The sequence below is a fragment of the Solanum dulcamara genome, chromosome 3 (genome assembly GCF_947179165.1).
Source record: "Solanum dulcamara chromosome 3, daSolDulc1.2, whole genome shotgun sequence".
NCBI classification, from domain to species: Eukaryota; Viridiplantae; Streptophyta; class Magnoliopsida; order Solanales; family Solanaceae; genus Solanum; species Solanum dulcamara.
This window is the reverse complement of record NC_077239.1, coordinates 26,529,815-26,544,443: the sequence shown is the minus strand read 5'-3', so window position 1 is coordinate 26,544,443 and position 14,629 is coordinate 26,529,815. Positions and strand designations below refer to the sequence as shown.

Below are 14,629 nucleotides of genomic sequence, written 5' to 3'. Positions count from 1 at the left end.
TTGAAAGTTTTTGATTTTAATGTGTATGCATTACTAGCTCCAGGTGCCAACTTGTCAGTTTTTACTCCATTCCTTGCTAATAGTTTTGATGTGTTACCCAAAATGTTATTAGAATCCTATTTGGTGTCGACCCCCAATTAGTGAGTCGTCTAGAAAGATCTATAAGGGTTGTCCCGTGCCTATTTTGCACAATGTTGTTCCTTGTGATGTCATTGAGCTTGATATGTTAGATTTTGATGTCATTCTTGGGATGGATTGGTTGCATGCGTCTTATGCTTTTATAGATTGTAGAACTCGTAGAGTCAAGTTTCAATTCCCAAATAAGTCTATTCTTGAATGGAAGAGCCATGATTCGGTGGTAATGGGTAGGTTAATTTCTTATCTTAAGGCCCATAAATTGATTGCTAAGGGTTGCATCTGTCACATCATGAGGGTTAGAGATGTCAACTCTGAAATTCCTTCTATTGAGTCGGTTCTCGTGGTCAATGAGTTTCCCAATTTCTTTCCCGATGACCTTTATGGTGTCCCTCCCAAAAGAAAAGTTGATTTTGTTATCGAACTTCTCCCCAATACCCAACCTATCTTTATTCCTCCATATCGAATTGCCCCGGCAAAATTAAAGAAGTTAAAGGAATAATTAAAGGATTTGTTAGAGAAAGAATTCATAAGGCCAAGTATTTCACCATGGGGTGCCCCCGTGTTTTTTGTAAGAAAAAAGATGGGTCACTTGGGATGTGCATAGACTACCAGAAATTGACCAAGGTACCATTAAGAACAAATATCTGATTCCTAGGATAGCTGATCTATTTGATCAATTGCAAGGGGCAAGTCATTTCTCAAAGATTGATCTCCGATCCAGCTATCATCAACTAACGGTAAGGGAGTGTGACATTTCCAAGACAATATTTCGAATAAGGTATGGTCACTTTGAGTTCGTAGTGATGTTGTTTGGGTTGATGAATGCACCATCAGTGTTTATGGCTCTAATGAATAGGGTGTTCAAACCCTACCTTGATACTTTTTTGGTGGTCTTCATTGACGATATCTTGATTTACACTCGGGGTGAGGAAGAACATAAGAGTCATTTGAGAATTGTGCTTCATACCTTAAGGAATAGGCAATTGCTTTCCAAATTTAATAAGTGTGAATTTTGGTTGAAAGAGGTGGCATTTCTTGGTCACATATTATTTGATGATGAGATAAAGGTTGATCCTAAGAAAATGAAGGGGGTGAGGAATCAGCCTATACCAGTGTCTCCTTCGTACATTAGGAGCTTCTTCGGTTTAGCCGGATACTATAGAAAGTTCATCAAAGGGTTCTCTTACATCTCATCTCCTATGAAGAAATTGACCCAAAGGAAGGCAAACTTTCTATGGATGGATGAGTGTGAGAGGAGTTTCAAAACTTTGAAAGATCGACTTCTTCTGCTCCTAGGTTGACTCTACCAAAAGGATTAGAAGGGTTTGTGATTTATTGTGATGCTTCAAGGGTTGGTTTGGTTTAGGTCTTGATACAAAACGACAAGGTTATAGCCTATGCTTCTAGGCAATTGAAAGTCTATGAATAGAACTACCCCTAGCCATGTTCTTGAGTTAGCAGCCGTTGTGTTTGCTTTAAAGATTTGGTGGAACTACTTATATGGAGTACATATTAGATGTGTTAATAATCACAAGAGTCTCCAATATGTGTTCACCCAAAGGGACCTCAGTCTAAGATAAAGGACGTGGCTTGAACTCCTCAAGGACTATGACATGAGTGTACATTATCACCCAGGTAAAGCCAATATTGTTGCTGATGCACTTAGTAGGACATCCATGGGGAGTGTGGCTCATGTTGATGAAGGAAAGATGGAGTAGGTAAAGGATGTTCACTAATTGGCTAGATTAGGGGTGAAGTTGAGTGGTTTCGATGATGGTAGTATGTTTGTTCATAATGGTTCCGGATCATCTTTTGTGGCGAATGTTAAGTCAAAACAGGACCTTGACCCGACATTGGTGGAGTTAAAGAAATTAGTGAAATAAAAGAAAGAACAAGTCTTTTCACAAGGGGGAGATGGAGCACTTCACTACTAAGGTCGGTTATGTGTTTCGGATGCGGATGACCTAAGGGGTTTAATTTTGAAGGAGGCTCATAATTCTTCATACTCTATTCATTCGGGTTTGACTAAAATATACCGCGACTCAAAGGAGATATATTGGTGGGGTGGCATGAAAAATGACATAGCAAAGTTCATGGCCGAATGCCCAAATTGCAACTAGGTTAAGGCCGGATGGCCTAGTATAAGACTTTGAAATCCCCTCCTGGAAATGGGAAGATGTGAACATGGACTTTGTAGTGGGTTTACCTCGTACTCAAAAATATCATGACTCAATTTGGGTAATTATTGATAGGATGACAAAGACAACTCACTTTGTACCGGTCAATACCTCTTATAGCGTCAAGGATTATGCTAAGTTGTATGTTCGGGAATTGGTAAGGTTGCATGGTGTGTCATTATCAATTATTTTGGGTCATGGTACCTAATTCACTTTGCATTTTTGGAAATTGTTTCAAAGGGATCTTGTACCAAGGTGAAGCTAAGTACAACATTCTATCCTCAAACCGATGGGCAAGCCAAACGGACTATAGGATATGTTAAGGGCTTGTGTGTTAGAGTTCAAGGGAAGTTGGGATGACCATCTATGGGTCATTGAGTTTGCTTACAACAACAGCTACCACTCAAGTATTAATATATCGCTGTTTGAGGATTTGTATGGGAGGATATATAGGTCTCTAGTTGGTTGGTTCAAAGTAGGTGAGATGATCTTGTTGGTCCCGATTTTATGCTTGATGCTTTGGAAAAGGTGAGGGTCATTAGAGAAAGGTTGAAGATGGCTCAAAGTCGCCAAAAGTCCTCTTTCGATACTAGAAAAAGGGATCTTGAATTTAATGTGGATGATTGGGTATATTTCAAGGTTTCACCCATGAAGGGTGTCGTTAGGTTTGGTAAAAAAGGGAAAGTTGAACCCCAGGTATGTAGGGCCTTATAGGATCTTGAGACGGGTTGGCAAGGTTGCTTATGAGTTAAAGTTGCCATTGGAAATGGCTATGGTTCATCCGGTATTCCGTGTGTCGATGTTGAGGAAATGTGTGGATGATCCAAGTTCCATTGTGCCTTTGGAAGTATTGAACATTGAAGAAAACTTGACCTATGAAGAGGTCCCAATTGAAATTTTGGACCGGTAAGTCAAGAGATTGAGGAACAAGGAAGTTGCATCCGTCAAGGTCCTTTGGAGGAATCAACAAGTCAAAAGTGCTACGTGGGAGGCAGAAGCGAATATGATGAAGCGGTACCCTCATCTCTTTCATTCTACTCATGCCTAAGGTACTAAGTTATTCAGGCTCAAATTGTTTAAGACTTCTACATTTCAGTTTTTGCTAAGTCTTTCATATGCATGCATGTTCGTGAAGTGGTTGCAAAGTCATCTTTTTTGTTAAGTATGAAAGTCTCATCATTTATACGTGTTAATATATCATTGCATTCATATTGGAGGTCTAGTCCTCATTTTGTGTTCTTTCTATTACTAGTTAAATCTCGTTCGAGGATGAATGTTTCCAAGGAGGAGATATTGTAAGACCCCATATGTCGAAGAGTCGAAACAAAGGAACAAACTCTAGAAAAGTGAGCTAGATTTGAGTCCTACTACTCGACCTACTAGTCATAGGAGTGACTCGTAGCACTTATGATGAGGCCTGAATTAATTAGGGGAAGGGATGAGTCCATGTTATGACTCATAGAAGTCTATGAGTCATAGAAATAACTCATCAAGAAACTTCATAGACTCATTCCTTCGGGGTTTCTCAAACCCTGCAGGAAGAGTCACTTCTACGAATCATAGAAAAGTCTACGAGATGAGTCGTAGGAAAAGTCCTGAGGGTCAGTTCTCAAGGTCTTTCTCATACCCTGCAGGATGAGTCCTCTCGATGACTCATAGAAGGTCCTACGAGTCGTAAGGACCACCCATAGGGTTTGTTTGGATCAGATTTTAAAAGGGCATTTTAGTCCTTTCCCGTAATTTATCAATAAAGGGGGGTCATTTTTGTGACTGAATTTTCCATATCTAAGGACCCTAAGCTATCTCAAACCGCTCATTTCTAAAATTAATTCCCCTACACAAAATCCTTTCCTCTCAAGGTTTCTCCCAAGGGTTTCATCTTCCAAACTAGGATTTCCCAAGTTCTTCAAGACTCCATTTTCAAGTTTGCATTAGGGCTTAATTCCCCAAGGTATGTGAGTCTTTATTCATGGGTTCTTCCACCCATGAAGCCCAAGTATTTTCTAATCTAGTAATTCAATTCAAATTGTGAATTTTATGGGTTTTTATACTATGATTTCAAATTTATAAATTATTGAGTACTTGAAGTTTATCTACCTATCTTAGTTTATATTGGCTTCTTAATTTCATAGAATTTTTTATTTATTTAAGGCCCTTGTATGAAGTCATGAAAAAGGGTTTTAAAAAAAATTAGTGGGTTGTTTCAAGCATCTTTTTAAGTGATGAATTCCATTACTCTCATGCATGCTAGTATTGATTTTAATGATGTGAAAGTTGAATTGAATAGAAACCACCTAGTTTTACTATGTTTTCAATGAAATTTGACTTTAAAGATTTGACTCCAAATTATTGTTTATGAAAGTAACATCTATGATCAAAAAGGAGTCTTATGAAATGAAAGAATGATGTTATGATATAAATGAAGGATTCTTCATGTGATAAGGACAATTCTCACATATTTGAATCAATAAAGGTTTTAAAGAGATATTCTACTGAATGTGATGTTTGAATTCTCAAACTATATGCTATGATTATTTTAAAGTATTAAATTATTCTGTGGAATTAACTCAGCACCGAATGGGGCATTGAGGTAGGATTCGGTAAGAGAATCCTAGTAGCAACCCCTTGTCTTATTAACTATGTACCTACATATGAGCTCTTGTAGGCTAGGGTGGTGGATACAGTATAGCCACCTAAAGTTAAAGTTAAAGAAATGAATGAAGTTTGATGGAGCTCGTGCCAACGTAGGGGGTGTTGGATTCTATGTAATAGTTCGCATGGTCTTAGTGTCAGTTATAGTCATGTTCCCACAAATGAAGGTTTCAAATGTTATTTACTTGATGTCTCATGCATGTATCTACTCATGTACTTTGCCTTATAATACACATAATGTTTTCATTGTATATTGCATGCCTACTTACTTAGTACATTCAAAGTACTAGTGCATACTCTTTTGCCTACATGATATCACCATGTAGGGATCGGGGTTCCTCCTCAATCTCCTCCACGTGGCTAGTTAGATTCGTTAAAGGCTATATTTGGTGAGTTCTCATGTTTGGGTTCAATATTCCTTTATCTTTCTAGCTTATGATACGTAGAGAAATTAGACACTTATCTAGGTATTTCATTCTAGTTTGTTGAGGGTGAGTTAGGGACATGTCTAATCACCTGTCAAGTCTACAATTTAGAGGTATTGTTGGACATATATAAGTTGAAGTTTGACTATTAAAGTTTTTATTTCAATGCTCTCCCTTAGACCCTCTTTCCCTTTTTTCCCGCTTGTTAGTTATTGTCATTACCTATGAAAGGCTAATTGAATGCTAAGAGGCTTGGGTGAGGTATCTCCGGGTCCCTCATTCTCCGTGTCACGTCTAGGACCTAGGCTTGGATTGTGATAATTTTTTAGTAGCAATCCCCTAGTTCCATAACTATGTGCTATCGTAGGATGTCCTTTTGGACAAATCAGCTTAAGCTAGTGGATACACATATAGCTCATGTCATGGTCCTTACCTGGAAAGTAGGATAACCATTTTTAGATATGTAGAAGACATCGGACTCCATGTTAAATCTCACATGGTTTATGTCGATTAATGATATCTCTCACAATGACTTGTGATTCTCACTTATGCTATATTTGATTATGATTTTCTTACGAGTTTTGTATTGACTATGTTTCATGTTTCTAATTTTGTTTTAAAAGATTATGTCGTATTTTAGCTTGGTCATTACAGTATCATGTTTTATGTCATACATTGTATATTCTCCATACTCAGTACATTCCATATTATTGACTGCTTACTTCTTTTACCTATATTGTTTTATAATATAGGTCACAAAGTTCTACCTCACCCTCGCGGTTAGTATTGGACGTGTCAGCATACACTACTTTGGTGAGTCCTCATGGTTCCAGGCCATGGCCATCTTATGAGTTCTCTCATGTCTTTTGCAGACTTTCTTCTGCCTTTAGATTATTTCGTGAACTAGGGCTTGTCTTATGCCACACATATGATAGTAGAGGTTTGTTCTCAAATTTAGCTTAATTCCCACATTTTTAGTTGTTATACTTAGATTCTTCTTATGTTGAGGTTATTATTTTGAGACTTATCTTCCGTTTTTTGAATTACTTACTTAAGTTATTTAATCGTAGTGTCATGCTTATGTCAACTAGATTTATTAGGGTCTTTCCGGATCCTATTATCCATGTCACATCTAGGGGATAGCTTCAGTCATAACAATTCCTACCTAAGTTTGAAACTTATACGCGGTATATGCCAAGTTGTTTCCCAAGGAGAGGAAGAAGGGAAAGCGCTAGGAAATAGAGGATGTAATTAAAGTTAGAAGGAAGAAAGTCAAGTTTGACCAGGCTATAATTGATTTAGTGTTGTGTTGTTAGAGCATGGCCTCAATTATCTTAAAACTAGGTTGGATGAGTTCTGAGATCGCTAGAGAGGATGTATAGCTCCTTTGCATAGTGTCATAACACCACATGGATTGCACAAGGTGTGAAAATTGAGAAGAGGGACATTAATGTGACTGCCAATATTTGTTGGGATTTGTTTATAGTTTTTGGTGCCATCATGGAATGAGTTTATTATTAGGCATCTGAAAGAAATTTTATTGGCATGATTATTGCACCAAAGATAACCATGAGAGTACAGAAAAATCAGACCTCTCTCTCCTTTCCTTCGCTCATCATGGAGTTGTGCCGTCAGGAACATCTTACCTTCTTAGCTAAGAATGATGTGGAGATCACTCTGACATCATTATGCGACATTCAAAGGATTAAGGAAGAAATAAAGATGGATGAAGCTAAAAAGAAGAAAAAAGAGATGATAGATACGTCATCGGTGGTCGATGTGGAGTCACTTGAGGGTGAACATTCCCTTTCTACTTCGAGCGTAGCCGTTTCAGCAGGTACTCCTAGTTCTATGACTTCTGCTACTACTTCCCATTCCCAACCTCCATTGACTCAAATCACTATACTCAAGATTGGTAACCTACCCCATGCGATAGATATGCAAGCTTCTCATATGGAAGCTCAGGTTCCCTCCATGATTGACACACCCATTCAGGCTATACTTGCACCTCTTAGAGAGGAGATGAGAGGTCATAGGGAGACCTTATGAGTTTATAGATAGAGATTATATGGGTTAGCTACTAAGGTTGACGAAAGAAAGAAACAACAATGGGAGAGTTTTGATGTTGATAGGTTAGACTTGAAGGCTGAGGTCGCTATGTTGAGGAATGAGGTGTATAGATTAAAATCCATCAATATATCTAGCTTATGGGTTGATCCATCAACTATTTCCCCCATGAGTGTTCCTGTTGAGGTACCTCCTTCCACTGCCCTGAATGTCATTGAGCTTGGGTCTGATGCGGATGACGATGCCTCTAAGACTGAGGAGGTGGAGGAGCTCGGTGAGCAGCTTGTTGATGCTACAATCATTTGGGTGGCACTTTCGATGAGTTGTAGGATTTGGAGGATATGATAAAGGAGCTTATAGTGGATACGTCTCTTCAAAGAGACTTCCATAATAGGGTCTAGTGGATCCAAACCGGCTGAGGAGACCTTCGACCCTACCTCTACCACCAAAGATAATCCAAGAAGTGATGCCTACGATGAGGCTTCACAAGGGGGCTATACTTCACCTCAGTCATAGCTCCTCACAGGGGGGGAACCTCTCACTTTCTATATTCTCTTATATTGCATTTTCTGACAGTGAGGACAATGTCTATTTTTTAATTGAGGAGGGATTGAGAATCCAATAAAAGAACGACATCAGTCGTGAAAGACTTAAACTTGACCTCAAATCCTATAGAAGTTCAGAATTAGCAAGGATAAAAATCAGGCCCAACGGCTTAACGATTAGTGATTTGGGCAAGGGACCAAGTCATTTATATTTCTACTTTGCTATTTTTGTCTTGTTACTAATTCTAGCATAATTTCTATTTGACTTAGATAAATTTTCCAGAAGATATTTTTTTTTTGTTATGTTGTACTAATTTCAATTTTCTTCATATAAATCGTAATATTACTTTGATTTAATTTCTTTAAACAACCTGCATGTTGAAAATTAAGCAAATGAATTATTTGGGTTAAATGTTTTACCTATTTCCATGAAATAGTTTTTTTTATTTTTCTAAGTTAGTCAAATATTTATTTTAGTTAAATCACCGGATAATCACACAATACAAATATTTATTTTAGTTAAATCACGGGATAATTAAACAATAGAAGATATTTCAAGTTCTTTAAAAAATTGAAATATTAATAAGAAACCTTACCTGTTCTTTAGAATTTTTAAATGATTTTCTGTTAAAAGTTTTCTTAGATTCTTCTAAAATTAAGTGACAACTCTATTTAAATATTTTTGCTAAGTTGTAGAAATTTGAGACATTTCAAAAGTAGCTTTCCACACATTTCATTTAAACACCTCAACTAGGACTAGTACCTATTGAACACCACTACCAACCAACATTTGAATGAGCTAAGCATTTATTTTTGCCACTTTGCATTTTTTTCTCCCGCGCATGCTATTAGTGGCACCTGACGTGAATAATTTTTCCATTTAACTTATCCCACACGTATCCTACGTGTATTGAACCTTCCACGTAGAGATTGGGCAAAATACCTTAATTGTTAAAGTTAATCATTTCTTTCTCCCAACCATTTCTCTCTCTTCGACCATTTCTCTCTTCACGATTCAGTTTAAGCAAGGCAGAAGAAATATCTCATCTTCAAGAATCTTCTTCGTGCAAGTTAGGGCTTTAAATATTCTTAACATAATTTTGTGTAATCGTTCTTGAATTAAAAAGTTAGGATTTTTAAAATTTAGGGTTAGGATTTTTTAAATCTAGAATATTTCATCTCTTTCACACTATTTACCTACAAATATATTAATATGTTTGTTACTTTAATTTCTTTGTTTGAAATTTTGCAGGGTACCTAACAATTGACCATGGAGGAGATCATATTTACGAAAATTTACCATGGTGAAGCCTCATCTCAGATTTCTCCTGTCCCTACTTATGTTGGAAACTGTGTGTCAACCCTCAAGTATATAGATAAGGACCACTTTTCCATATTGGAACTATTATATTATACTAATGAATTGGGGTATGAAACTGTTGGAGGTTTTTATTACCAAAATTTAGTGACAAAAGAATTCGACCTAATTAAATCTGACCAGCATCTGTTGTACCTTATCAAAGACTTAAAACATGAGGACACTTTTGAAGTATTTGTTTGTGATGTATCGGATGAACCATTAGTTGATATTTAGGGACTAGCTGGTTATCAAACTAATGATAGTATTGGTGTTGGTGAGGTTGTTAACATAGGTGAAGAGTATAAGGTTAGTAACATAGTTGAAGAGAATAATATTGATTCTATTAACCTATAAGATGTTGATGTAGATAGTGACTTATCAGATTTCTTGAGTAGTGATTCAGATCTAGGTGATATACCTCCAAAAGATGGCTCAGATGTTGATGAGGAGTTGAGAGCTTTTAGACAAGAAAGAAAGAAACAAAAAACAGAGAAAAAAGGTCGTTGAACCTGACGAAATACCAGTTGAAGAGGCTGGTGGTGTGGATAGGGAGTTTGATGATATTGGAAAAGATAAAACTAACAAATATGCAGGAAAATTAGGTAGAGATGAGGAATATCTTGATAGCTCCGACAGTTGGAGTGATGATAGTAAGGAACAACTTGATGTGGATGCTGTTAGGGGAGTAGATGTACCTTCTAGAAGGAGAAGCAAAAAAGTAAGATATGATGAAGATTGTGAGTTGTCAATATTTGAGCTTGGGATGGTCTTTGAGGGTACAAATCAGTTTAGGAAGGCAGTGTCAAATTATGATGTAGAGTGTAGGAGACAGTTAAAGTTGAGAAAGGCATAGAGTGAGGGTAAAGTGCAAAAATTACAAGTGTAAGTGGTTGTTATATGCTTCCATTGACAAGGATTCAGGTGATTTCATTGTAAAGAACTATCATCCTTTTCATAAGTGTATTCCATTAAACAAGAACTAGTTGTGTAATTCAAAGTTGATATCTAAAAAGTTTAAGGATAGAATTGTATCTCAACCGTACTTAAGAATCTGGGAAATTCAAACTTTGGTAAGAAATCATTTGGATCTTTATGTTGGTAAGACTGTGTTACAACGCTAAATAAAGGGTTATGAAGAAAAACATGGGTGATTGGAATCTGGAATTTTCCAAATTATGTGACTATGTAGATATGATCAAGCAAACTAATCTTGGAAGCTCTTGTTGGGTAAAAATTGATTAGGAAACTGAACTAGGAAAGGAAATTTTTGTTTATTTTTATATGGTTTTGATGGTTGTTTTTTCAAAGGTGCCTGTAAGGGTGAGCTATTAATTGTTGTTGGAAAGAATGGGAACAATCAAATGTATCCCATTGCTTGGGCAGTTGTGGATACAGAAACAAAACATAGTTGAAGTTGGTTCAGAAGGCATTTGATTGTTGATCTCAATTTAGAAAATGGTGAAGGTTTGACTGCAATGTCGAACATGCAAAAGGTACTATTTACATCTTCTTCTTTTTTAGTTTCAGAAATAGCTTCTTATTTTTTAGTTTCAGTTTCAGCTTTACTACTTTAATCATCTTATAATATATATATTTTTGTAGGGACTTGTTCCTGTCTTGATAGAGTTGTTACCAAATGCTGAGAAAAGAATGTGTGCTAGACATTTATGGAGTAACTGGCATGTGAATTGGAAAGGAAAAGAAAGAAGGAAATAATTCTGGAGACTTTCAAATCCTGGATCTTAGCTTCTAGACATAAATCAATTATTACCATGTTAGAGGACACATATAGACATGATCAAGTTTGCTAAAACATGGATAACAGATATTTCACCAATAGCAAGGACAATACTAGAAGATAACAAAGAGTATTCTAATAAGTGTAAAGTTCAATGGAATGGGGTGAATGGTTTTGAAATTAGTGAGGGGGGGGGGGGGGGTATTCATTTGTTGTTCACTTGGACAAGAAATATTGTGACTGTAGGTTATGGATGTTGAGTGGTATTCCTTGCCCTCATGTTATTTGTGCTTATTCTTACTTGAATCAAGATCCTAATCAATATGTAGAGCACCGATATAGGAAAGAAATATTTTTCAAGGATTACAACCATTTCATCCAACCTATTCTCAATATGAGGATGTGGCCTAATACTACAAATCCATCAATAGAGCCTCCAAAACCAAGAAAAATGCTAGGCATGCCTAGAAATAATAAAAGAAAGTTAAAAGATGAGCTAAAGAAATTTGGTAAAATTTCAAAAAGAGGAGTGAAGATGACCTGTTCCATATGCAAGAAATTGGGCCATAATAGATTTGTCTGTGCAGCAAGAGTAAGAATATAAATTCATTCATATCTCATAACAGACCTGTTCACATTTGCAAATTGCTTAAAGTTTATACATAGTATAATTTGTATATGATTTTTGGTATTATATAGTATGGCAAGGGGAGCACTTCTAAGCCAAGTTCTATCGGTGGTTACACCACAGCTCCACCAAAAGATACTCAAATAAGAATAAGATTAGATTAACATATTCAATATCTTTCATTTATTGTACATATTATTCATTCATATCTCCTTATTTATGTTGTATATTCTAAAAAGAAAGGTCCTTCACACTCTACTTCCAGCACCACATATGCAAATACAAAAACTTTCAAATCAAGTGTTATTTGTGGTGACACCACAGCTCCACCAAAAGACACTCAAACAGGAGTAAGACATATTCATTTATATATAGTTGTCTTTTATTGTATAGTTATTCATTTATATATCCTTATTTATATTGTATAGTCTTAAATGGGATGTCCTTCACAATCTACTTCCAACACAACATATGCAAATACACAATTAATTCAATCAAGCTCTGTTTATGGTGACACAATAACAATATCAAGAGCTCCTAAAAAATGTGCAAGTTGGAATAGGAAGAGGATTGGGGAGAAAGAAAGCTAATGCAAGAGGTGCTCCATTTGTTAGTGAGAGAGATGATTCTTCTAGTCACAAGAGATCATACAGTTCTGTCTTATTTGATGCTACTAATAGAGGAAACAAAAGGCCTACAACTGGTTTTGGTGTATGCTCTGACCCTACATATGGGACTCAAGTGCTTAATGTATGTTCATTTATTATATATATTCTTGTAGAAGATATAAGTACTTTGTCTATTGTCTTATACTTTCTTCTATTACAGCCTGGTACATCAAGTGAGAGGGTTCTACATGGGACAACATATTTGAAGAGAGATTCACCAACCAATATAGATATTGGTTTTAAACCCCGTGGCCTAAAATAAAATGGAAAAGATGCAATCAGCACCTCACAGTTGCAACAAATGAGAGCAAACAAGAAAAACAAGTCTTTTTCATCAGTTGGAACCTCCAAGAAGTAGCTCATCCAAAAAGCTATTATAATTTTGGGCTATGTTAAAAGGGTTCTTTGAACAATTTACTCTTACTTTAATTTATTTTTGAAGAATTAGTTTTATGTATTTCTGAAGAACTAGTGTCATGTGTTTTGAACAACTAGTATATAGGAAGGCAGTGCCTTTATGATTTGTTGCATCTGTGATTTTCAACTTAATTTTGATATATATGCAACAGTGTGTTTGAAAAATTTGTGTTAAAGAAGCAGTGTGTTAACGCATCCGTGTCTTTTGTGATATGTTTCAGCTGTGATTTTTAGCTAAATTTTGACATATATGCAGCTGTGTGTTTGAGATATATGAAATAGTGTGTTTATGCAAAACACCATTTTCCTCAACCTAACCTTCTAAACACACTATTACGTATCAATTTGATACATTGTATATATGCAATGCTTTGTTATTTTCCTCAAGCTAAACTTCTGAACATACTATTGCATATCAATTTGATACAAAACAAGGCAAATCAATTCACATTCAAGCTCAAAGTTTGATACAAAATAAGGCCAATCAATTAACATTCAAGCTTCCAGTTTGATACAAAACAAGGCCATCAATTCACTTTCAAGATTTCAATTTGATACAAAACATAACCAGCTAATTCAACATGCACCTACACTGGTCGTACACTTTAAACTACTACAAGACTATACTATATTAAAGAACCATTTATAGTTAGTAGACAAAGTAGAACAAACACAAGCCTGTTGAATTTGGCATTTTTCTGATTCCTTTGTAGTTTAACTTCCTTGAGCTTCTGATTAACTACCATCATCTTCTCTTCATAATCATTCAATTTCAATTTCAAAGAGTCTCTTTCTTCTTCAAGATCTTTTAATTTTTCCTTTAGTCAATAAATCAATTTTTCACCATTTTTGAATTTATTCATTGAGCACGACACTTGAGCACTTTCAGGCAATGAATCAATCTATTTAAATAGCCACATCCAACATTTTTCTACAAATCACATAACAGTAATAAATAAAAATAGCAAACAAAAATTTATTTTAACTTTTCGAATATTTACGAATCCCCACTTATGGATTTCACTGGGTATGTTATTATTGTTGTTTGAATATTTACCAACCTTTGAAGCTTTGCATCCAAAAAATCAACGACTTAGATTCAATGGAGTCCTCGAAGTTAGTTTTTAGACGATAATAATTACTGCAATTATATATATCGACTTCCTCGATATTCATTGAATTTCGGGACATGGCGTCAAAATTATCAGAAAATATGGATATAGAAAAGGGATGGAGAAGAATTCGACAGAAAAAGAAAAGAAAAAAGGAAGATGTGAGATTGACAATGGAGTCAATGACAGAAATTTGGGATTTAGGGCTTATAATTTGAAAAAAGGAAGAAGGGACATTGATAATGGGTGTCTTTTATCGTTGGAGGAGAATAAATAAAAGGTTTCATATGGAAGAAAAAGGGAATCACGCGCCCCCTTTACGTGAGTCCCACAAGTTATGCCTTGTAGGCAAAAATGCTTAGTGGTGTTCAATAGGTACTAATCCTAGTTAAGGTGTCTAAACAAAATATATGAACAACTTTAAGTATTTATCGATGACTTAAGCCTAATATATGCCGTTAAGATTTTACTTAACACCGAGAAAACTTTAGGATGGAGGCTCACTCATTATTAGAGGCAGAGTTCTTTAGTAGAAATTCCCTAGTGCCCTAATTACATGCCCCCATAGGATGTCCTTTTGGAAAAATCAGATTAAGCTAGTGAGTCCACATATAGCTCATGTCATGGTCCTTACCTGGCAAGTAGGACAACTACTTTTCGGTATGTTGAAGACACTGGACTCCATGTTAAATCTTACATAGT

The 14,629-nt window shown here is 35.9% G+C and overlaps 2 long non-coding RNA genes across 4 annotated transcripts; one reads left to right on the top strand and one right to left on the bottom strand.

Moving 5' to 3' along the window:
* The first annotated feature begins 8,819 nt into the window (after positions 1-8,819).
* Positions 8,820-12,980, top strand: LOC129882484 (uncharacterized). 3 transcript variants are annotated; one of them, XR_008765773.1, is made up of 5 exons: positions 8,820-9,074; positions 9,257-10,857; positions 10,967-12,080; positions 12,159-12,480; positions 12,559-12,980. It is a non-coding gene; the product is annotated as an uncharacterized LOC129882484 (long non-coding RNA). The 3 variants fall into 3 exon arrangements; XR_008765774.1 differs by having other exon boundaries at positions 8,828-9,074; positions 9,257-9,308; positions 10,673-10,857; positions 10,967-12,480; XR_008765772.1 differs by having other exon boundaries at positions 10,967-12,480.
* A 279-nt stretch (positions 12,981-13,259) lies between these two features.
* On the bottom strand, positions 13,260-14,145 carry LOC129882485 (uncharacterized). The gene is made up of 2 exons (XR_008765775.1): positions 13,877-14,145; positions 13,260-13,746 (listed from the first exon to the last, which is right to left on the bottom strand). It is a non-coding gene; the product is annotated as an uncharacterized LOC129882485 (long non-coding RNA).
* Between the last annotated feature and the right edge of the window lie 484 nt (positions 14,146-14,629).